At 41.9% G+C, this 23,929-nt stretch overlaps 1 protein-coding gene across 2 annotated transcripts in view; it reads right to left on the bottom strand.

Moving 5' to 3' along the window:
- The window catches only part of LOC146831343 (regulator of G protein signaling 20-like), a 434,196-nt gene that overhangs the window by 372,181 nt on the left and 38,086 nt on the right, over window positions 1-23,929 (bottom strand). The window lies entirely within an intron of this gene.

Below are 23,929 nucleotides of genomic sequence, written 5' to 3'. Positions count from 1 at the left end.
CTTCGACACGGTGGACCACTCCATCTTGGTCCACCGGCTGAGCCAACTGGGAATCACTGACTCGGCCCTCGCATGGATTAAATCCTTCCTCAAGGGAAGATCATTCCAGGTTTCAGACGGCTTCTCCACGTCCAAACCCCTACCGATGCAGTGTGGGGTCCCTCAGGGCTCCTCCCTTAGCCCCACACTTTTTAATGTCTATATGGCACCTCTCGAAGACATCATCACTCCCTTTGGTGTCAAGTCAGTGATGTACGCTGACGACACCCAGTTGGTCGTGTCCATTAACCACTCTGACTCTAGCCTAGGAAACTTGGCCAGTTGCCTAGAAGAGATCTCACAATGGATGTCGGACTCTAGACTCAAGCTTAACGGCGACAAGTCCGAAATCCTCCTACTGGGCAATCAACATAAATTACCCGTCAACCTTTCCTGGCCTGCCTGCATGGGCACCTACCCTACTCCCAAAACAGAAGTTAAAAGTCTAGGCATCTGGCTTGACCAGGACCTTAACTTCAAAACCCAGGCCAGGAAAACATCAGGGACCTGCTTCGGCCTAATCCGTATGGCCCGTAAGATCCTCCACCTGATCCCTTTCCATTCCAGGAAGCTACTGATGCAGGGACTGGTCAACTCAAGACTTGATTATGGTAACATCCTATACTTGGGAGCCCCTGCATCAGTCACTCAAAAACTCCAGGTCGCCCAAAACGCCGCAGCTAGAGTCCTCACGGGAACTAAAGCACGGAATTCGGCGAAACCTGCCCTCAAGAGCCTACATTGGCTCCCAGTAAAAGAGCGCATCACATTCAAAACGCTCTGCATATCGCACAAAATTCTGCAAGATAAAGGCCCCCCAATACTCCGTTCCTTGATGAAACCTCACAAAGCTAGTCGTCAACTAAGATCTGATTCACTTGTACTGGCATCCATCCCGAGAATAAAAAAGGCAAGATCGGGTGGCCGCAGGTTCGCCTATAACGCGCCTAAACTATGGAACTCCCTCCCACTACCCTTGAGGAGTGAGCAGAATTTACTGGCATTCCGGAAAAAATTAAAAACCTGGCTCTTCCCCTAAACATTTCCCTGCTCCGACCCCACGGGGAATAAACTTAGTCCTCTCAGCGCTGGGATGCCCAAGGGTAGCTATGCGCTCTATAAATCCAAATCCAAATCCAAAATCCAAGGGCCCAGACTTTTAGATCCCTTCTGGGAATCAAGAGGAACCTTTGCCAAGGAGAAGAGCTGGAGAAACTGAGGAGGAATACTGCCCCTGTGCTGTTTGCTGTCTGGTGTTGGCCTGAAGTGGCTACTTTCTGCCAAGGAAAGAAGAAGGACTTTGGTGTTTGCTGTGTCCCCTGCTTGAGGAAGATCTTGAAGGGCTTAAAATAGAGCTTGCCTTATGTTCTAAAGTCTCAGGGACACAAAGACTTTACCCCCAGTCCCACCTGAACTCCTTTGCTGAGAGTTCTGACCTGCTGAGAGGTGCCTGCCAGTGTTCTGGGCCTCTGGAGGTTGTTTTAGGTCAGGAAACCATGCATCACTGTTTCCGACGCATCGCAGGAGACAGGCATTGCCGCTGTCGAAGAATCAATGTAGCGCCTGCTCACGGCGGAAGTGTCTGCTGTGCATCAAATCCTGTGCACCTATCTCCGATGTCCGAGATCACCTCACCGATTCTGACGCAGGCCCAGTTGTGGAAGAACCGACGCATTGAGGGGATGCGGCTGAAATCATCGCAGCGCATCACGGGTCTTCACGCATCACATTGTACCGGATTGTGACGCATCGTATCGAAGCTCCAAGTCTATTGCATCATTGGGGGATGTAAGAAACCGACACATCACCTTCTCTCCAGTAAGGAACAGAAAAATCATCTCCCCTGCACAGCAGTAAGGAACCGATGCACCACCTCCTCCAAAGCTAGGAACCAATGCATCACCTTCTCTGAGTGTACATAACCGATGCATCACATCCCCTGCAACCCTTTTTGCTTGCATTTTGCGACGTATCCAAGGTACTTTGTGTAAAAGTGTTGCATCCAACATTTTCTTGGAACAGAACTGATTCTACCTTTTAAGAATCAAATTTTTAGTACTGTATTGTGGATTTTTGTCGTTTAGGTTTTGTTTTGGTTTAGATAAAGATTATTTATTTTCTAAACTGGTGTGGTGTTCATTTGTAGTGTTTTCACTGTATTACTGTATGTGTTCACAAATGCTTTACACACTGCCTCTGAGATAAGCCTGTCTGCTCATTCCAAGCTACCAAGGGGGTGAGCAGGGGTTATTTTAGAAGTGTATCCCCCTTACCCTGACTAGGAAGAAGGGTCCCTACTTGGACAGAGGTACCTACCTCTGCCAACTTGAGACCCCCATTTCTAACAATGACCCTCTACATTTTGGCATTAGTAGAGACTTACAATAGACAAGAGTGACTTTCAATAAGCGAAATGAACACACAATTTTAAAAATCTGACCCAAGACATCCTGGAACAATTCAGGTAAACAATCAATTGAGGCCTTCCCCAGGGAAATTGACTGCATACTTCAATAAAGCTCTCAGTTGATTAGTTAACATCTGTGTACCTGGAAAATTATAAGACTAAACCTCCAAACTAAATTGATGGCGTGACAAGGAACTGAGGGGCATGAAAGTCCTTTTATGGAAAATACAGAGATGATTGCAGAAAGATTAAAGATAGACTGGGGGATAAATGGCTATCTCAATGAGATAAAGACTGAATTCCATGAGGCAGGCAGGGGTGAGTAATTAAAAAAATAAAGAAATATAATCAATATTGGGTTTTCTTTAATCACTTTTGAAGGTAAAATCTAAACTCTGAGTGGTAGTTTTGATTTCCAGATTCCCAGTGACTAGTCAAGTTATTGCCGAGACATCCATGTTAAATTGTTATCTTACTTTGCGATAAAGAGCTAAACCATTTGGGAGAACATGATAGTGCCACAATTTCAAGGACCATTATAAGGCTAAAAATGAATTACAGCAATTCCCTCTTAACAGGCACTAATACAGGTAATATTGATATACTGCTGGCACTTCAAAATTCGGAAGCTCATACATTTTTATAAATTTCATGCAGATCGCATCTTTCATCAACTTTCAGCAAAAAACATTGACTTCCAGTTGAAGCCAGAGTAAAATCTAAGGTTCTGATGGCAGGTTAATAAGTGTTTTTTCAGCAGACCCAGATAAAAGTCTCCAGATTTCTCTCTTAGTAAGATAACTTAGGTTGAGTGATAACAATTTGCGTATTACACTGTTAACCAAAAGGATTACAGCTGGAGGATGATCATTTGAGGTATAGACTTGGATTCTGAGGAACAAGCTACTAGAGAACTAAAGGTGAATGGAACAGCTTTGCTAGTTGAGCGAGACACATAAGAAAGCTTTATTCTGCTTTTTTCTAGGGAAATTAGTAGGTGTACCATATGTATAAGCTGCATGAGTAATTGGGTGCCAATTTGGCAGTATAGCTCGACACAAATACTAATAGAATGGAACACCGAAAGTAGGCATCATGCTGTCATGGATATTATTAGACCTGCCAGCCTTAGGGTGGTAGTCTCCCAAATGTTTTCGCTTACTCCTGTTTCTTCTGAACCAGTGCTAAATTGCTTGTGATCTCTCCTTTGAACATGGTGAAATTATCTTATTTCTCATTGGCACATTTAATTTTCTTGCAAGTCCCTAGTAAAGTGGCACTGCATGAACTCAGGGCCTGAAAATGAATTGCTACAAGTGGACTTGCAGCACTCCTTGTGATACCCACTTAAGTAGCCCCTAAAACACATCACAGGCCTGCTATTACAACAATTTAAACTGCCATTTCAACCTGGCAAACGAAACCTTTTTCTAGGCGTACATCTTGTTTTTAATACATATAAGTCATCCCTAGGGTAGGCCCTAAACAACCCACAGGGCAGGAGTGCAGTGTAATTAAAATTTGGACATGTACTTTTAACTTTTACTCTTAAATTTGTTTTTCACTACTGCAGGGCCCACCTAATCCATAAGATATCATTGGGTTACCTTATTACATTTAATAATGATACATTTCAATTGGGGGCAGGTCAAAACATTGAGTTTGGTATGAAAAGAATTGTAATTTAAAACCCTCCTTAATGATAAAGTTTAATTTTAAGCCACAATTCTGATAATGCCATTTTTAGAAAGTTCACATTTTCTTGTCCTAAACCAATCAAAAGCAAAAGTACGTTGGTGGGTGGAGCCAAGAAAGTAGTGTACTTTATTCCAAAACGTATTCCAGCACAGACATCCAGATTATGGAAGCGACTAAAATGTTGTCTCCTATCTGGGGAAAGTCATATTTTATGGATGAGGAAACCTCAAACACATAATAGTGTCATGCTTCATCATCAGTATCCTCTCCCCACCATGGTAGGACAATACCACCAGGGCAGACTCAACCTCCTTGAAGACTGTACTAGAATGAGGGACTTCTTAGATTAATACTACTAGACAAAGAAATTGAGCTGATCGAGCTAAAATACCTTAGTGTTGTTAGGTTATTACCTTTATTCAGTAGGAACCTAGGTATGATTAAAAAAACAAATATGGATGGGTATATCGAAAGTAATGACTCAAACCCATCTATTACCTACCAACATGTTTCTGCCCGTATCTGTTAGCCTAAATGGTCTGTGGCATTCTTCATTGCTTATGCATCCCTACGATAAGAAAACACCACTCGTTGGTACCTGTATCTCACCAGATCTGAACCGCTGGTAGAGCAGGCGTGATACTGGTATTGACGAGTGGTGTACCTGTTGAAGAATGTGTGACTTCAAATAACACCATCCCCTCTGTCACCAGGATGCCATTATCCCCTAAAGTTTATGGAATCAAGTTTGCACTTATCCAATTGCAGGTAGGATTAACCTGGGTTGTAAGGGCAGTTGCACACGTTCTAGCAATGTGTGTTAGTGACTAATAGAGCCACCTTTTCAAATCTTGAGGATCCATAAGCCCTGAAGAATGCCCCAGACTGTTTAGGCTAACAGATACAGGCAGAAACATGGCAGGTAATAGATGGCTCTGAGTCATTACTTTTGAAATACCCAACCACGTTTTTTTGTTTTAATCATACCTAGAGGAGGTTGAGTCTGCTCTGGTGATAGTGCCCTACCAGGGTGGGGAGAGGATACTAATGATGAAGCATTCATCTATTATGTGTGTGAGGTTTCCTCCTCCATAAAGGAAGACTTTTCCCAGATAGGAGACAACATTTTATTCACTTCTATAATCTGGATATCTGTACTGGTTGAAAAGTTTTGAAATACAATACACTATTTTCTTCGCTCCAGCCACCACCGTACTCTCGCTTTTGATTGGTTCGTATCTATGAAAGGATGTATGGTGTCATACCCATGTCCTCTCCTTTCGTTTTGTTTTTCATTTTCTTTTCCCAACCATTTGCTGCCTGCAGCCTGTATCCTTGGTCACATGACTAGGTGTAGCTGGCATTTGGTATTTGTGTATTACTCCCAGACAGTGAGACACAGGGGGAATAGGAGTTGGCAGGATTGGTCACCTCTGACTTGATAGGGGGCAGAGCTGCCACCTACCACACTTGTACATCACAACGTTTCTTCCAAAACACACTCACAAAGTATTTCACACTAGTCTTTTGTGTTCCCAGACAAGCTGGTGACAGGGCAGAGAGGCAGGAAATTTCAGACACCTCTTTAGTTGGAGGACTCTAGAAGTTTCTCCCACTTCCAAAAGGGCACCAGGTAAAAATAGTGGACCCTCGGATTCAACTCTTCAGATCACTTTCTGCACAGGTAGACTGCTCAGCTATGAAGTCTGCCCTGCTGGCCTGCATTACATATCTCCAGTTCTACTAATTGGACTTTTGTCATTTTGGTTTTAATTAATTTATACATTTTTTCTCCATTTTTCCAAATTGGTGTGGATTTTTTCTTGTGTGTGTTTTCACTTAATTGCTCTTAATTACTGTTTACGTGCTGCATATATACTTTACACACTGCCTCTAACTTAAGCCTGACTGCGTTTGTGCCAAGCTATTAGAGGGTTGAGCACAGGTTAATTTGGGAGTTGCTTGTGTTCACCCTCACAAGAATTGTAGTTGCTGCTTGAGTAGGGTGTCAGCCCCCTCGACCAGGATCCAAATGTCCTACAAATGTCCACAATACATAAACAATCTGCCCACAAGAGTTACAATCACCATTATGCCAGAGCCAGCATTATCCCAGAGGCGGGCACCATCATGAAATTAATGCACACAATATGCCAGGAATTACCATCATTATGTGAGAAGAAGTATTATTTAAGTGGTGGGAAGGATCATGCCATGGATGTTTACAATACATCATAAGTTACCACCATTCATTCTATAATCAGTGTTATACAGGGTAGGGTCAGCATCATGGCATGCATTCCCACAATATACCAAGAAATATATCACAATTATGCAGGACTGGGCAATTATACCAGGAGTGGGCACAATTTTGCTATGGATGCCCACAATACTTCAATATATACTGCCATTATGCCAGGGCCAGCAATATACCAGCAATCGATACCGTCTTACCAGAGATGCCCAAAGTAATTTCCAAACTTCTCAAATATAGGATTACACTGCCAGAGTATTATATGTGCACTACCCAGCAGCTGGCAGAAAAGAATTTGTAGACAGACATTATGGATATGTAGTTGTTACATCTGAATGGTAAATTGGTGGAATCCTAGCGACAAGTATACAGAGAAACTGCCATGACTGTATTCATAAAGTGATGCGTTTTGGAGAAAGATGAAAAAGGGGATCACATTGGCTACTATCTCTTTACATGAACATTTCTTAAATTCTCTTATACGTGTTTGTTCTGTATCTGCAGAAAACACATAGATATTTCACTTCATACCAAACCTTATTAAGAACAACTTGCACCATGAAATCCATTCTCCCTTACACGCTGCATCTGAATATCAAATAGCTATGTACATCTTCAGTGATGCACACTTGATTTTAATTTCACATAACTTTTGACATGCTCGCCTTATCTTTCAGTCTTGGTACACTCTGTGCCAGAAGGAGAATAATATGATTGCATTAATAAGAGTCTTGGAAACCACTCTGTACCATGCTGCAGTTACATATAATTCATGTGAGGCCTATGCTAAATCCATTTTTAATTTAAAAAGTCGACTAGTTTGGCCCTGTCTGGACATTTTTCCTCTGTAAATAGAGCAAACTTTGTTCCATGTATTAATTTAATAGAGGTAGACTTTTCGGTCTGGCTTTAAAGAGATGCACTTCTTAGACAACCAGAACTCATGCATCTGATGGAACAGAAGAGTGAGTGAATTCACTTAACTGCTGGCATGTTTGTGGGGGTTCTGACTGATATGTAAGTCATTATCTAGGTCCATTAAGGGTTTTACCATCTAATATTGGTCGTCCATTGAGTAGGGTGTTTGAGTTGGTGAGTTACTTTATGTATTGTTTTACATTTGATCATGTTGAAAACACGAGACAGTAGCCAGTAGGACAAGCTCTTGAGAGAGGTAATCATAAGTTAAGCTCTGTAGCACAATAAAATGTAAACTTCCTGTGGGACACTGATCAGAAGAACACACTGAGACCAGTGCGTAATTTGAGGTGTGGTTTCAGAGTCACTCAATCATCAACACCAGTCCTTTTCATGAGCACCAGTTAAGGACACATTCATTTACAGGGGATTTGCCCAGAATCACAGGATGTTGAGCCGATGCCAAGACTCAAACCTGGTTCCCAAGCTCCGAAGTCAGCAGTTCTGGCCATTACACCACATTCTCTCCCCACTTTCATGGTTAGTAGTTGGTTCTGTTTTAGGCAGCGCTAACAGGAGAAATGGGCTGGTGCAAGCTGCCTCCTGATGGGAGCCCCAGCACGTATTTTCTTTTTTACAAATTAACCACTGACTAAGACACAGGCAGGGCCGGCTTTAGGGCGGTGCGACCGGTGCCACCGCACCGGGTGCTGGCTTCCTGGGGGCGCCGTGTTTGAAAGTTTATTAAGCTTTTGAAGCACCTGCTGCAGCGTTTCTTTCCACCTGCAATTAACAGGCCTCACATAAATGTCAAGATAACTCGTGTGATTAATTATCTTCCTGGAGAGAGATCAGCATTTTGTATAGTTGAGGTTTTGACTTAGGTGAAGTTAGTGCAGAGGGTTAATGTGCCTGCTGCAAAGAACGTGTGCCAAGTAGATTACAGAGTGGGTATGATGTAAACAGATCAGCAGGTTACTGCTTTCAAGAGACATCTTTTTAGTTATTTGCAATTTATTACTTAAAGCCCTAATATAGTATAGTGAGCTATTAACTTTCTTCCTAGAACTGCATACACACTGCAAAGTATACATTATTAGAGCTTTGATTAATGTTGCAAAAAGGGTTAATTTGGCTAGAAATCGATTCTTATTATTAAAGAAAACTCCCAGCTATGCTGTTTCTTTTTCAACTCTGAGTTTGTGCTTCACCACACCAAGCACTCGTAAACTATACTGACTGCCAGTATGGATGACATGTGACTCCTACACTTTTAGTCCTTTGGCTTATGTAACATTTCCTATACACTGATTTACACAGGTATGATTGATTGTCTCTGTGTAATGTGTGTGTGATGCAAAATGCTCGGACACCCTACACTGGTACACTGGTATGAGTGGCGCTATATAACTAATTCAATGCATCTGAGAGAGTGTGGTTATGGAGGCTTAATCACTGTTAAAGGGTGCTAGTGAGAGAATCCGTGGTGGAGGTGGTCATTGGGGGGGCGCCAACAAACATTGTCGCACAGGGCGCCACCAGCACTAAAGCCGGCCCTGGACACAGAGGACGCAGTGCTTAATGGGACATGCTCAGGCAGGACCTCAGACAGCAGGCCCACAGGGATATGTGCTGACCCAGGACACGCTCAAACAGCATGACTAGAGCACACTCACCAGGTAGACAGGGATCGGCCGCCATGTTGAGACGGCAACACACAGAGCACGCTGACGGGGAGACACTGCACAGGTGCAGAAAGCAGCACTACTGTTCATGCTTGCAGGAGACGTGCAGCCAGGTAGGGCATGCTGAAACAACAACAGCACGTGCTGAGGTAGCTGCAGAAGGACTCACTGATACTACACCTCTACAAAGAAAACTCACAAGGGACGTACTGGCTAGAAAAACATGCTCAGAGCGTCAGTGGTTGGGCAGAGATAGTGCATTCCTACGTACATTAAGTGGGAAATGTTCACTTGAGATGTTGAATGCATTTTTCCAGGTGTTTGATGAGCAATGTAAACTTCAGTCATGACTTGTTCAAAAAGCAGCAATACAAAGCGCACTTACAGGAAAAAAACCAGTTATCAACAAACCACTTAGACAGCAACACCTGAGCGCTGATGACGTGTGAGACATTGATCAGCAAAAAACACGCGTACTGCTGAATTACAGGGCACAGAATACTCACAGGTGAGGTAACCATCAACAAGAGATGTTGAGACATCACTGTTCCCTCTCACAGGGGAGGTGGTGAAATTGTGATACACTAGGCAGCACATACTCGATTCACAAAGTCTGTACGTACACAAATTTCAGTATTAGATGCAGAAATTCAACATTGTGATTCAGAAAAGGCGAATTTACGCTTCTAAGTTCATTTACTCACACGTCAAAAAACACCAGTGTGGTGTCATTTTACTTGTTAGTTAATCCCTTCACACGGCAGGTGCTTCAGGGTGGGCACACATGCAAAGTGCATTGAACATCTACAAACATGCAAGTTTGTGTGATACGAAACGCTTTTGCAGCTGGTTTTCCCGCCCTGTAATCTCGTATACTCGCTCTTTTCAAGGGCATGAGGAAATCCATTTTCAGTTTGGGAAAGGGAATGGGACACACCAAAAAGGTGTGAAGGTTTAATGGTAATAGAAATCCTGTGCAGAAACGAAAACATTATTCAGCACAAATGTACTGCTTGGTTGGTTACATTGAACCATTCAACTATGCACTTACTGCATTTCAAAGTGAGTAACCGTTTCAGCTTGTGAGTCCTCCTTGGAAGCTGTGACAGTAACAGATTCACAGGAGTACACCTCAGATCCCAAGATAGCTGAAACCCCTTTAAATATAGCATGAACCCTTTGGCAGCAAATGTACACGTTCTTTGAGACTCAGGCCAGAAGTGTACATGAAACATTGTCCAGACAGACACATATGTGTGCTTTGAACAATGTGCAAATGGAAATGGGTGCAAACGATATTTATTTTAGAGCAAATGTGTGTTAAATACATACAATTTACCAATCTTTTTGAAAGGCTTATTGGGTGCAAGTATAAACCTCTCTGCAGAGTGTGTTTAAATCTACTCGTAGCTGACCAATCGCACCAACTCAAAGTGCCTCAAATCCTACCTCCTAATTTATGTAACAAATGCTTTTAGGAAGACATCTCAAAATTCTAGTAAGCAGCATGAACTATACTCTGGATGGGTGTAACTTGCCACTCTTAACGAATTCGATTTAAAATACAATAAAGACCACGTGACTTGATAGGCTCCTTAAAGAAAAATGCAATTGACGTTAAATGACTGCACGTTATCTTTAAAATAATAGCATACTCGTTAGGACTTTGATGGACAGAGACGTCAAGGCAACAAACATATATTAAAGAATATATATTTGTCACTACTTTGGCCAGGTCCTTTAAAAATAAAAAAAAGCACAATGGGCGCATCTCATGAAGGCATTTGGACAATAAACAGATTTGATGCAAAAAATATCTCCAGTTATTGGTGTGGGCATTGGGCAATGGGAAACTCCGATCCGCGCTCTACCTCCCTGGAAACGGTCGAACAGTTACTCCAGTTTAGGGCCTAACTAACTCCCCTTCCGGGATGGAAAGTGGAAACGGCTCACGGGAACTTGGGTGGGTGTGAACAGGAAGAGCTTTCTCCAAGGGAAAACATGTTTTCCCTGAATGGAAAACGAAAACCAAGTGTGCGTTTGCACAGAGGGTTCTATACCCCTCTCCCCCCTACAGGATATGTAGTATTGTACACAGGTAGAATAGGAGACCTTGGGAGATGTCACAGGACAATCCCAGTGGTACGCCTCGAAACCTGCACCTGACACGGTTTTCCAGACGTTCTTCTGGGAATCTTTGTCAATAGAAAAAAACATAAAAGTACGTTCAGGTGGCAATGTAAATCTGTGCCTGTACTTTTATGTTTTTTCATGAATAGGTTCCTAGACCCTTAACCGGACACGTCCTCTAAATAAAAGCTCTGGGTACAAAACTTTGTTGGATAATCTCTTTTAAGCAGGGCTAATGCGGAGGAGCGTCGCCCCACTGCTCAAAATGAAAAATAGAATGATAATAAAGTATAGTTATTATCATTTTAGTTTTCCTATTGCAGTCAGCGGCTCTCGGGTGGGGCAGGCCGGAGCAGGGGGAGGAGTGGTTTGCACTCCCTAAGCGCACAGGAAAGCTTGGCAGGCCCCCTTGGGCCGGCCAAAGAGTCATGTGTACTTTGTATCTTCCCCACCAGGTTGTAATGCACAGCCGGGACAGGAACATGCCCAACCTCCCATTCCCTGTCTGAGCGCCGAACTACAGCGCTCAAACCAATTACAACATTGTGATTGACTCAGAGGGAGCATGGGAGCTCGCGTACTTCCTTCTGCCGGACCGGAGACAGGAAGAACAGGAAGGTGGAGAGGCGGCGGCAAGTAGTTTTCAGGTGAGTGTTTTTCTATCCTTTTTTCGTTTTGTCACCACCCCCCCACCCGCCGTACCACCCGGGTCCGGTAGCAGCCTCTACTGCTTTTAAGAAAAGCCTAAAGAATAACCCATTAAGGAGGATGTACCTTAAAGAAAAACACTAGAATAGCATTGCACTTTGCAGGTATAATAAAGAAAAAACTATGGAAAAGAAAAGTGTAGGTACCATTGGGTGTAGGCATTAGATAGTGAATCTGGAATATCGACATCACAGAATATAGTAACAACAATATCGAGGGACAAAATATCAAAAGGTAATTTTTTATATACTTTCTATACCTAACTCAATGTTTCTTGAAGGTGTGTACATATATATATTCACTTAAAAAACCATAGGTTTCACACATGTTATAGTTAGCTGGACATTTCACTCGTAAAAAACCAATGAAATTCCCCCGTTATAGTTAGTGCAGGCAACTATAACTCACGCGACCGCAATCCTCTGCTGATGACGTCAGATATTACATCACTGATGACATATGTGTCTTTATGAAAAATAAATATTTGTAATATATGTATAGCTAAAGATTAATGGAAGAAGACATGGGTAAATAAGTGTCTAAATACAGTGATGTAATATCTAACGTCATCAACAGAGGATTGCGGTCGCGTGAGTTATAGTTGCCTGCACTAACTATAACGGGGGAATTTCATTGGTTTTTTACGAGTGAAATGTCCAGCTACCTATAACATGTGTGAAACCTATGGTTTTTTAAGTGAATGAATGAATGAATGAATGAATGAATGAATGAATGAATGAATGAATGAATGAGTATTTATTGCTGGTTACTTAAAACCATAACATAAAACTTTAACATAAAACAGAAAATATCAGCTAATAAAAGAAGACAATAGTTAAAAGTCCATGGGCATCAGGCAGGCTTGCAGTTGACTGAGGCTCCAAGTGGTGGAGTCGTCAGCAGGGTTCGAGTCTGTTGCATGAATTTGCCAAACGAGGCCATATCTTTTACTGTGTTCAATGTGTACAATTTATGAATCGCCTCCTTGGCTGTGCGGGTACCCAGTTGTAATAAAATTGGCCGTAGATAGAAACTGCGGGCTGTGCGCAAGGCGGGGCAGCAAAATAGGAGGTGAGCCAGTGACTCGTGTTTGTAATCGCAGAGCCGGCAGCCCTTGCTCATCAATGTTCTCAGTTTGGTGTTATATATTTCTTGAAGTGGCAGAGGATGTAATCTGGATGCTAAGATCCTGAGTAGGGCTGCTCTGCCCACGGCCTGCGTAAGGTGAGGTTTAGAGTTGAACCCTTTTTGTGGCAAGGTTTGGCTTTCGTGCAGGCCTTTTTTATCCAATTGATCCAGATCTAAGGCGCGAGAGTGAATACGAACTTGTTTTTTGAGTGTGCACTTGATGGCGGAGTACTTAATGATCTTGGGGTTCCAGGACTCCAGGGCGAGTTTAAGCTGGTCTGCTCCAGCTGCGAGTGCAGTTGACCATGGGTTCCCAGGTACACAGAAAATGTGTTTTAAAACCGCCTTCATAGATTTCTCTTGGGCCGCTGTTGTGAGAAAATAGTATTTTAAGTGAATTTGCAAGGTTTTTTAAATGCTAATTCGTAACTATAACGTGTGTGAAACCTATGGTTTTTTCAGTGAATATATAAACATATAAATATAATCTGCATATCTATATAAATATAAATTCATGCAAACATATACATATATGCATACATATGCATGGTATGTACATGAAAGTTTGAAAAACTCTAATACAAGCAAAGCTAAAAAGCCACCTAATTACAAACAGAATTGCTTTAATTTAAACGAGGGCGAGACCTATTGCATTTTCAATGCTTGTTTACTTTGATTCCATCAAGAAGGCATTCAGATGTATCCCACATTTTCCATAAATTCTGAATGGTAGCACTCTAGTTGCTCGTTAGATCACTGTAGTAAAGCTACTACTCACCAGGGAAGTCTGCTGCTGGTATTGAAAGTGCATGTTTCAGTCTGCATGTCAGAATTTTTTAATGAAATAGAAGAGGATTTGATAAGTCACTCAAAATGTGCCCTAATTTTTATTTTTTCCTCACTAATCATAATTTCTATGGCAAAATGAACCTCCTCATTGTGTTCCTTTTAAATTAAACTACTCACTCTCTACTACTCACTCGCTACTACTTTCTACTACTCACTCTCTACTACTCACTTTCTACTACTCTCTACTACTCTACTACTCTCTACTACTCACTCTCTACTACTCACTCTCTACTACTCTCTACTACTCTCTACCACTCACTCTCTACTACTCTACTACTCACTCTCTACTACTCTCTACTACTCTCTCTCTACTACTCTCTCTCTCTACTACTCCCTCTCTACTACTCTCTCTACTACTCACTCTCTACTACTCTCTACTAATCTCTACTACTCTCTACTACTCTCTACTACTCACTCTCAACTACTCACTCTACTAATTTCTCTACTACTCACTCTACTACTCACTCTACTACTCTCTACCACTCACTCTCTACTACTCTCTCTCTCTACTACTCACTCTCTACTACTCACTCTACTACTCTCTACTACTCTCTCTGCTACTCACTTTCTACTACTCTCTACTACTCACTCTCTACTACTCACTCTCTACTACTCACTCTCCACTACTCTACTACTCTCTACTACTCTCTCTACTACTCACTCTCTACTACTCACCCTCTACTACTCTCTACTACTCTCTCTCTACTACACACTCTCTACTACTTGCTCTCTACTACTCACTCTACTACTCACTCTACTACTCACTCTCTACTACTCCCTACTACTCCCTACTACTCACTCTACTACTCACTCTCTACTACTCTCTACTACTCACTCTCTACTTCTCCACTACTCTCTACTAATCACTCTCTACTACTCACTCTGTACTACTCTCTACTACTCTCTCTACTACTCTCTACTACTCACTCTCTCTACTACTCTCTCTCTACTACTCACTCTCTACTACTCACTCTCTACTACTCTCTCTACTACTCTCTACTACTCACTCTCTACTACTCTCTACTACTCACTCTCTACTACTCACTCTACTACTCATTCTCTACTACTCATTCTCTACTACTCTCTCTCTGCTACTCAGTCTCCACTACTCACTCTCTACTACTCTCTACTACTCACTCTCTAATACTCACTCTCTACTACTCCCTCTACTACTCACTCTCTACTACTCTCTACTACACCCTCTACTACTCACTCTCTACTACTCTCTACTACTCTCTACTTCTCACTCGCTACTACTCTCTACTACTCACTCTCTACTACTCACCACTACTCTCTCCTACTCACTCTCTGCTACTCTCTCTACTACTCTCTACTACTCTCTCTACTACTCTCTCTCTACTCTCTACTCTCTACCTCTCTACCTTTATGTACCTCTCTCTCTACTACTCTCTACCTCTCTACCTCTACCTCTCTACCTCTACCTCTCTACCTCTACCTCTCTACCTCTACGTTTCTACCTCTACATCTCTACCTCTCTACCTCTCTCTACACGCACACATATGCACATATATGCATTTATATATATGTATGTGTATATATATGTATTTACATACATATATAAACATATATATAATCTGCATATCTATATAAATACAAATATAAATGCATGCATACATATACAGATATGCATGTTATTTACATGAAATTTTGAAAAACACTAATAAAAGCAAAGCTAAAAAGCCACCTAATTACAAACAGAATTGCTTTAACTTAAACGAGGGCGAGACCTATTGCATTTTCAATGCTTGTTTACTTTGGTTCCATCAAGAAGGCATTCAGATGTGACACATTTGCCATAAATTCTGAATGGTAGCACTCTAGTTCCTCATTAGATCACTGTAGTAAAGCTACTGCTCACCAGGGAAGTCTGCTGCTGGTATTCAAAGTGCATGTTTCAGTCTGCATGTCAGAACTTTTTAATGAAATAGAAGAGGATTTGAGAAGTCCTTTGCAAATTAAATGTTTTAAATGTTACCACTTTATTCCAATCAATACCTTTGTCATAAGTAAGACTGTTAGCGCTCTAGTTGTTCTTTAAAACACTCTGGGATTTCTGTCATTGGGCTATACTTGGGCTACATCTCGGTGATATTTGTGCTACATTTGGGCTCTTTTGTCTCTGGTGGCCATCTTGGGAGACTTGTTATGAAGTTTCCTAATTTCCTCATTTACTGCAGTCTCCTCAGTAGGCATACTGTCAGTTTTTTTTACTTTGATTCAATGAAGAAGGCATTCAGATGTGTCACACATTTGCCATAAATTCTGAATGTTAGCACTCTAGTTGCTCATTAGATAACTGTAGTAAAGCTACTGCTCACCAGGGAAGTCTGCTGCTGGTATTGAAAGTGCATGTTTCAGTCTGCATGTCAGAATTCTTTAATGAAATAGAAGAGGATTTGAGAAGTCACTCAAAATGTGCCCTAATTTTTCTTTCTGCAGCACTAATCATACATTCTATGGCAAAATGAACCCTCTCATGTTGTTCCTTTTTAAATTAAATGTTTTAAATGTTACCACTTTATTCCAATCAAGATGGCTTCAGGTGTGCCATACCTTTGTCATAAGTAAGACTGTTAGCGCTCTAGTTGTTCTTTGGAACACTCTGGGAAGCTGCAGTAGAACACAAAGGAATCAACTGACAGTCTCTGCCCTTGTTGGATGTACATGTTTTACTGAGAATGTCAGACTTCATTCTCACATGACTGAGAAAGATAATGTGAATTTACAGAAAATATGCTCTCAGTTTAGCTTATAGATCACCTTCCAAACCTCTGTGGGAAAAGCATGTGAAAATAGTTTTCTCTCAAACATGATTCATGATATCCCAGCAGAAGGCTTTTTCACATGGTAAAATCACCTTAGAACATACTACAATTCCTAAAATGAGTATGGTACCATCAACAAATGATTTATAATGTAACTAAAGTCTTAAAACCTTCTATTAACTGCAATGCTTTTTAATGAGGTGCTATCATGTATATTGGTCCCAAGATGGCTGCCAACACTTCTTGGATGAAGTGCTGACAGCCAATCAGACCTCACAGTGAGATGTGTGGTTAGGCTCCGCCCAGATATGTATATGATTTTACTTTTGATTTTCTCAGGAACTACTGAACGGATTTACACCATATATGCAAAAGGCACATGCCTGACCTGAGGACTACCTCTTTGCCAAATTTCAAGTAATTCTGTTCAGCCGTTCTGGCTGTAGCTGTGTCTAAAGGTCCTATGGAAAAATGCATGGGGAAAACGCGTTTTGGGACCCCCCTTTTTTCTCGGCCCCCGCTTGACAAATCACCCCGAGACTTTCAGGGTAGGAGCTGAATGGAGCGCCCCATTAATTTTGAAAATTTCGCGAGGATTCGTCAACCGGCGCCAAAGTTATTCAAAATAGAATTTTGAGATTTCCTATGGAAACTAGGTTGTAACTATAACTATCTACTGGCGACCGCCAGTAGATAATATATCTTGAAGGTGTGTAGATGTGGAGTTACGAATAATAAATCCTCACATCCCTCCCTGTACTTATCTTACAATATTTTTCCCTTGATATTGTTTTAATGATATTCTGCCCTGTAGATATTCGAGATTTCCAGCCACAATCAAGCGGTGGACAGTCTCATCAAGTAAAAATATAATCAGCCACTTTTCTTAGACAGGCCTTTTAGCATGTAGACAGGTAACAACAAACACATACCACACTCACAGCATCCACACTGCAACTCTTCCACAAAACAAATTTCCCATTTCTAGCAAACACGTTTCTTGGCTAGGATCTTAGGTAAAAAAGTGCAGTGAGCATCACGTTCATGAACATGCTCTATAAATTAAAATGCAATAAAAAAATGTCACTGGCAGGCCTTCTAAAGGAAAGCTACGTCACTGACAATTCATTAGGCAGTAACTGCAAAGAAAATGAAGAAAACTTCATGGGTAAGACTTTTAAAAAAATATGCATTTTTAGCCACTTTAATTTGCAGGTCCTTTAAACAACAGCTCCATAGACATAGCCATTGGAAATATGGAGCAATGGAAGACTAGTTTGTGTCACAAGATTCACTAAACTAAGTGGCAAAAAATAAAATGATATGGTGTAATGTGCCACATTCTGTGGCATTGTTACTCCAGTCTGGTCATTTTGATACTGTCTGAGCAAAGGTTTCACCTCATTAGTACAAATTTAACACTTGAATACAGCAATCAGCAAATGAAAGGTTACCAGTTAACCTTTGTTGCAATGGGTCTGACACTGTATGACTCCATGTGTGGCACTTTTAGTTGTTTGGGGAAAAATACAATCACTGCAGCACAGGACCAATGCAAACAAACAGAACAAAAGCAGCTGCTGTTCCTGGCAATTATGCATTTCGTGTGCAATTTTTTTTTATCACAAAGCTCTTCGTCTTATCCAAAATAGATGTGAGGATGCATTTTGTATTAAAGTATAGCACTAGGGCTGGGCTGAGATGAAGGGGGACCTGTGCACTTCAAGAAGCTGCTTTGAAGTCACCTCCCACTTCAAAGGCACATTTGGGTATAAATACTGGGGCTCTGACCCTTCCAAGTCAGCATACTACTGGACCTGTGAAGAACTCTGCCAGGAGTAAGGACTGCTGTGCTACAAGGATTGTCACTCTGCCTGACTGACTGTTCCAAGGAACTGCTTCACTTCTGTGCTGAGCTGCCCATGCTGCCTACTGGTCCACTGCTGAGGACAAGGACAGGGCCCATCTCACTTGAACCCAGAGTGACTCCAAGGACGTGCTAGCTTGCCTTTTGTTTTCTGAAGTCTCAGGGTCATAAAATACTTCTTGCACCTCTACTGGTGCTGCTGGACTCTGCCATTAGTGAGTCCTACCCTTGCTCGAGGTGCCCCTTCCAGTCTTCGACCTCAGAAGTGGGTTCTGCAGCTGTTTTGCTACAAAATCAACGCATCGTCACCACTGTGCTGATTGGAACCAACGCAGTGCCCTTCGATGCTGACACACTGCTGATCTGGACACATTCCTATGTGGCTTGACGAAGATGTAGCACCAATCCAAACACATCCCTGCGTGGCAATGATGACGCAGCGAAGATCCAAGGTTCCAACTGTGAGGCTCGATTTCGACATATCGACCCGACTGCGTGAATCGGGACCGATAAATTGGACTCTTGACGATGACACTTTGCTCCATTCATGGTACTTTGCCAGTGGGACCTGTTTGAGTCCTGTAGCCAGCCTGCCCCCCATCATGGTTGGTCTGAACTTTAGATTTACCCCTTTCCAGCTCGACTTCAAGTAGCCTCTTACTATTGACTTCTAAACACTATTTTTTGTTTATTCTTTAAAAATTCGTAACTACTATTCTACTAATTAGATTTTTGTCGTATTGGTCCTGATTTTCTCATGACAATGTTCTCTATTTTCCAAAACCTGAGTGGAGTCTTTTTGTGGTGTATTCATTGTGTTATTTTGTGTGTTTGTCTGTTGCACAAATACTTTACACATTGCCTCTTTAGATATGCCTGACTGTTCTGTGCCCAGCTGCCAGAGGGTGAGCACAGGTTATCTTTAAGTGTGTATCTAGTTTACCCTGACTAGGATTATGATCCCTACTTGGACAGGGTGTATACCTCGGTCAACTAGAGATCAAATTTCTAATAGTATTTGTTAATGTACTTAGAAATCACAGAACCTACAAAAACATTTAATACCGTACTACACCCCCATTGCAAATACTGATACAAATCCGCCATGGACTAGCAGTATAACACAGATAGGCCTATCTTCATTTCAAAACAGTCAATTCATAATTCAGGTTTACTGTTGGTTTATCAAACTTTGTTGGCCTCACTTGTAGGCTTATGCCTTGAGCTCATCTTTCCTAATGAGAGACGTACTTTCAGAGACCATTGGCTCTCCTTTGTCTGAGAGTACCTGGATATAAGGTTTAATGGAAGCTCAGCTAAAGAGTATTAAGTACCTTACCACTCTTCTGCTTCTAGTATATAACTGACTTCATTACAATGGTCTATCTTTTTATTTATACATTTCTGTATATCAGCAACAAGGAACTCACAGGATATAATGAAGTTTAGGAAAGTGAACAAAACTTTGGTCACATAAATATTGAAGTACATGAAAGAATTGTGGGTTGATTGCGACACCACGTCTCCTCTAGGAGGAAACACAAGCAACTTCAGAACAGTCTTGCCTTTTTTTAACCTTGTCAGTAGGGTGCAGCCTGAGTTCCATAGCAAAAATGGACACAGCAAACAAGCCAAAACTGGGCTGGCGTTGTTTGTATTTCCATTCAGAGGGAAGCTGGCCTGGCAGTTCCAATTAGACCAGGACCAAGTTTGATTTGCATATGGCTGGTTCATGTCTAATGTGGCGTAGTGGGGAAAAAAACAATGGTCTGGATTGTGGCCCAGAATGAGTACCATTGGTTGAGACTAATTCAAGAAATTCATCCATCATTGGGTTGGATCCCTCACTGGAATACCCTAAGTGTGATGAGTATGTCCAGATGTGGGTCCTGTGCTCACTTTGCCATATGATTCAAAATGCACTCTATGGATGAGGTACAAATAGGCTGAAACCAGAGTTGGCTTAGTTGCATGTACCTTAAAAGGAGACATGGGCTGGCAATTCGACCTTGACTTTTGCTATTAGAGCAGAACCCAAGCTGAACTGTATATGACTGGTTTCTGTTTCAGGTGGCATGGTGAATAAAACATGATATTCTGGTTTGTGGACCAGTGAAATTACCAGTGACCAAAAATAATTCAAGCAATCCACCCATCACATTTTGTTTTCCTCTGTACAATGCCTAAGTGTGACAGGTATGCCCCGATGTGGGTCCTGTTCTCACTGTGGCCAAGGACCCAAGCTGCACCCTACTGATGAAGCCCAAATAGGCTGAGATTGGACTGGGATTGCATGTGTTCCAGTCAAAGGAGACCTGGCCTAGCAGTTAGGTCTGGACTGTTCCTATTAGAGCAGAATTTTTTTTTTATCTAAGGTGACATGGTGTGAAAAAATGATGGACTGGACTGCAGCGCAAATTAATTACTGGTGACAGAGATTAATTCAAGCAATCCACCCAACACTCTTTTATTTTTCACTATAAATATTGAAGTTGCATATAGTGCAGTGTGGGAAAGGGAGCAGAACTTTGTACACATAAATATTGACGCTGACGACTTTTTTCAAGTGTGAGATCTTAGCTGAAAGACAAAAAATTTGAATTTCTTTGAATTCTCTCTGAATGGTCAGCTGGTGGGAGAAGGCCTGTGCCTTTAGGCACACTTACGTTACTAAGAGCTCGTTGGACTATAACAATACCTAATAAAATGAAAGGTCAACGATAAGGTCTTCTTATTTGTACACTTTTCTTGAAATATCGAGCTAAAAAGCAGATACATTGTAGACAAATGCATGGTAGCAGGCAAGGCCATTCTCTAAAAAAGCAAATGTCAGAGAAGCTAAGGACCCAGAGGGAAAGAAGAGTAAAGGCATGGCACTTGCAAAAAGAGCCAATAACTGTAAAAATGCAAAATAGATGTCCACAATTGATACTCTCCCAGAGAATTAGAGAATCTCAAAGAGCCTCATTCAAGAAAAAAAATCCCAATTTTATTTTATTTTACAGGGTTTTATATAGCGTAAACTTGACCCGAAGGTATCGGGTATCAGAGTGCTTTACATAGCATTAGTTGCATTACATGAGGACACATTCATTTTTTTTTGTTAGATACGGGGAGATTAAGTGATATGCCCAGAATCACAGGATGTTCAGCGTCATTGCCGAGACTTGAATCCGGTTCCCCAGATTCGAGGTCGACCGCCCTAGAAGTTAGGCCAAGTCCTCTCCCCAATGAAACATACATTCTTATAGTCATATGCACAGGTGTAAATGTACACATTTTCGGAATGTGCCAACATTCTAAGCAGAATGCCTGGAAAGCTCCACAAGTCACATCTTTCCAGGCATAAATTCACAGCTTTCAAGGCATGCCACTTGATATGTAATGTGACATTTAGGGGCTTATTTACAAGCCCCCTGCGCCACCGGTGCGTCACTTTTTATGTGATAAAAAGTGACGCAGAAGCGGCGCAAGGGGCTTGTAAATAAGTCCCTCAGTGTTTATCAAAAGCAGAGTTGTAGACTTCACATTGAGAAAAGGCAGATGCATTTTTCTCCTTTTTTTCTCCGCAGAAAACACCATTCCATTCCATTCCACCAAGTGTGAAGGTATTACGTTTCCCTTCCCACATTGAGAGTGGAGTCATAAATCCCCTTCCCTGGAGAAAATAGCCATTTCACTGCACTGGAAGAACGCAAAATGATAGAGCCCCCTGCAGAATATGAAGAGAGGCCCCTGAGTGTACTATATCTCAAAGGTATTTATTGGGCTTTGGTTGAATTATTCTCCCCCTGACAGGTTGGGAGTCCCTGGATGTGGTTGCCTCCCCCCCCCCCCCTTCAGCAGAGACTGCAGGGGCCTTCATAACATCCTTGTTTCCACTGTGGGAAAGGGTCAGAGAGTGGGGATGTTCTCATTCAAGCCTGTGATGTGGCTGGACAGACGATATATCCATCTCTGTTCTTTCTCAATTGGGTGGTCATAGAAGCACTAGACCCCAATTTATCGAATATCCAGAGCCGCCTACTTGAGAAAGAACAGAGATGGATATATCGTCTGTCCAGCCACATCACAGGCTTTAATGATAACATCCCCTGGAATAGTCTTAGAAGAACATAGTTACCCCGTGGATATACCCAGACTCACGCATCACAGACTTGCGTATCAGAGCCAACCTGCGGCCACCACCCACCTTTCTGATTGGCCTCTTTATAAAATATGTCAATACTGCCATTCTGTGAGGCCAATATCTTCATTATGACAATGTACCTTGCCTTAACAGGCACCACGTGTTTGGCCTCTCACATAATGGGTTTGTCCATCGTTGTTTAACACACACCAGATATTTCACCTTTTCTGGACCCTACATTTCTGCTGTCTTTAGAACTCTATGCACTTTGGACCTGTTAGCCAGGAGCAAAGTGCCTATACACCGTATTTAAACATGTCAAGATTGACTTAAACCAAACCTGATTGGTGCAATTAACTTTCCTACAATGTATATAGTACCAAAATACACCCTCGGCATGGAACGTTAAATGCCACCCATAGACTGCAGCACCTGTTGTGCCATCCACTACGGTGGCAGTGAAAACATGGCTTCAGACCTACCCTGTGTAGCCTGACAGCAGCCGCTTAATCCATGCTGCAAACACCTATCAAAGTCACCCTTTTGACATTTAGGAAAACCTGATTGTAAATATTAAATACATCACTCCTTACTGCCTATAAGGTAGTGTGCATAATATTTAAGAGTGGAATGTGTGTGACATTAGAAGTGACATGGTCCAACCAGTTACTAGGGATAAAAAGACACTATTACTGATCAGGCTCTAAGTGGTCCATGAGAAAAGTCAAAGTATAGATTAGACACGCTAATCTATACATTTTCACCTGTACCAGATCTATACTACATTTAAAGACAAATTGTGATGTTTAATAAAAATTCAATCTAATGGTGCAGTCTGATTTTTACTAAATACATTGAAAATATAACTTTTACCATTACTCTGACTGAGGCCGCTCGAGTCTAATTTGCATTAGCTCTCCAGTAATTGCCCAACTTGTACTAGGTCTGAATGATGTGTGAAAACTGCTCCCAGGGTAGCAGAGCTGATGGGCCTGGTGGTGGGGAGGTGTTTTTCTTATCCTGGCAGGAAACCCAGTTAGGATAGGCCTCATAACTTGAATAGCTTCAAAGAGGCCTGTCCTATCACAAGTAAATGTTAGTTTACACCTGGAAAGGTCCAGCCTTTGCCCCATAGTCAGGGTAGCACCAAAACCAGTGGGAGGAGAGCTACCCCCAGAACCAGGTTTGGGTGAATACAGAGGAGGAGACTGTTCATTAACCTGGTAACACTTTGATGTGCACAAGGATAGAAGGAATTCCCCAACTTGGATTTTGAGAGTAAGGGGTACTGCAGGATTGTTTTCAGTACAGCAATCAGGAAAAAGTGGGTA

Source organism: Triturus cristatus, chromosome 5_1 (assembly GCF_964204655.1).
Source record: "Triturus cristatus chromosome 5_1, aTriCri1.1, whole genome shotgun sequence".
Lineage (NCBI taxonomy): Eukaryota > Metazoa > Chordata > Amphibia > Caudata > Salamandridae > Triturus > Triturus cristatus.
This window is presented reverse-complemented; position numbering and strand designations above follow the sequence as displayed.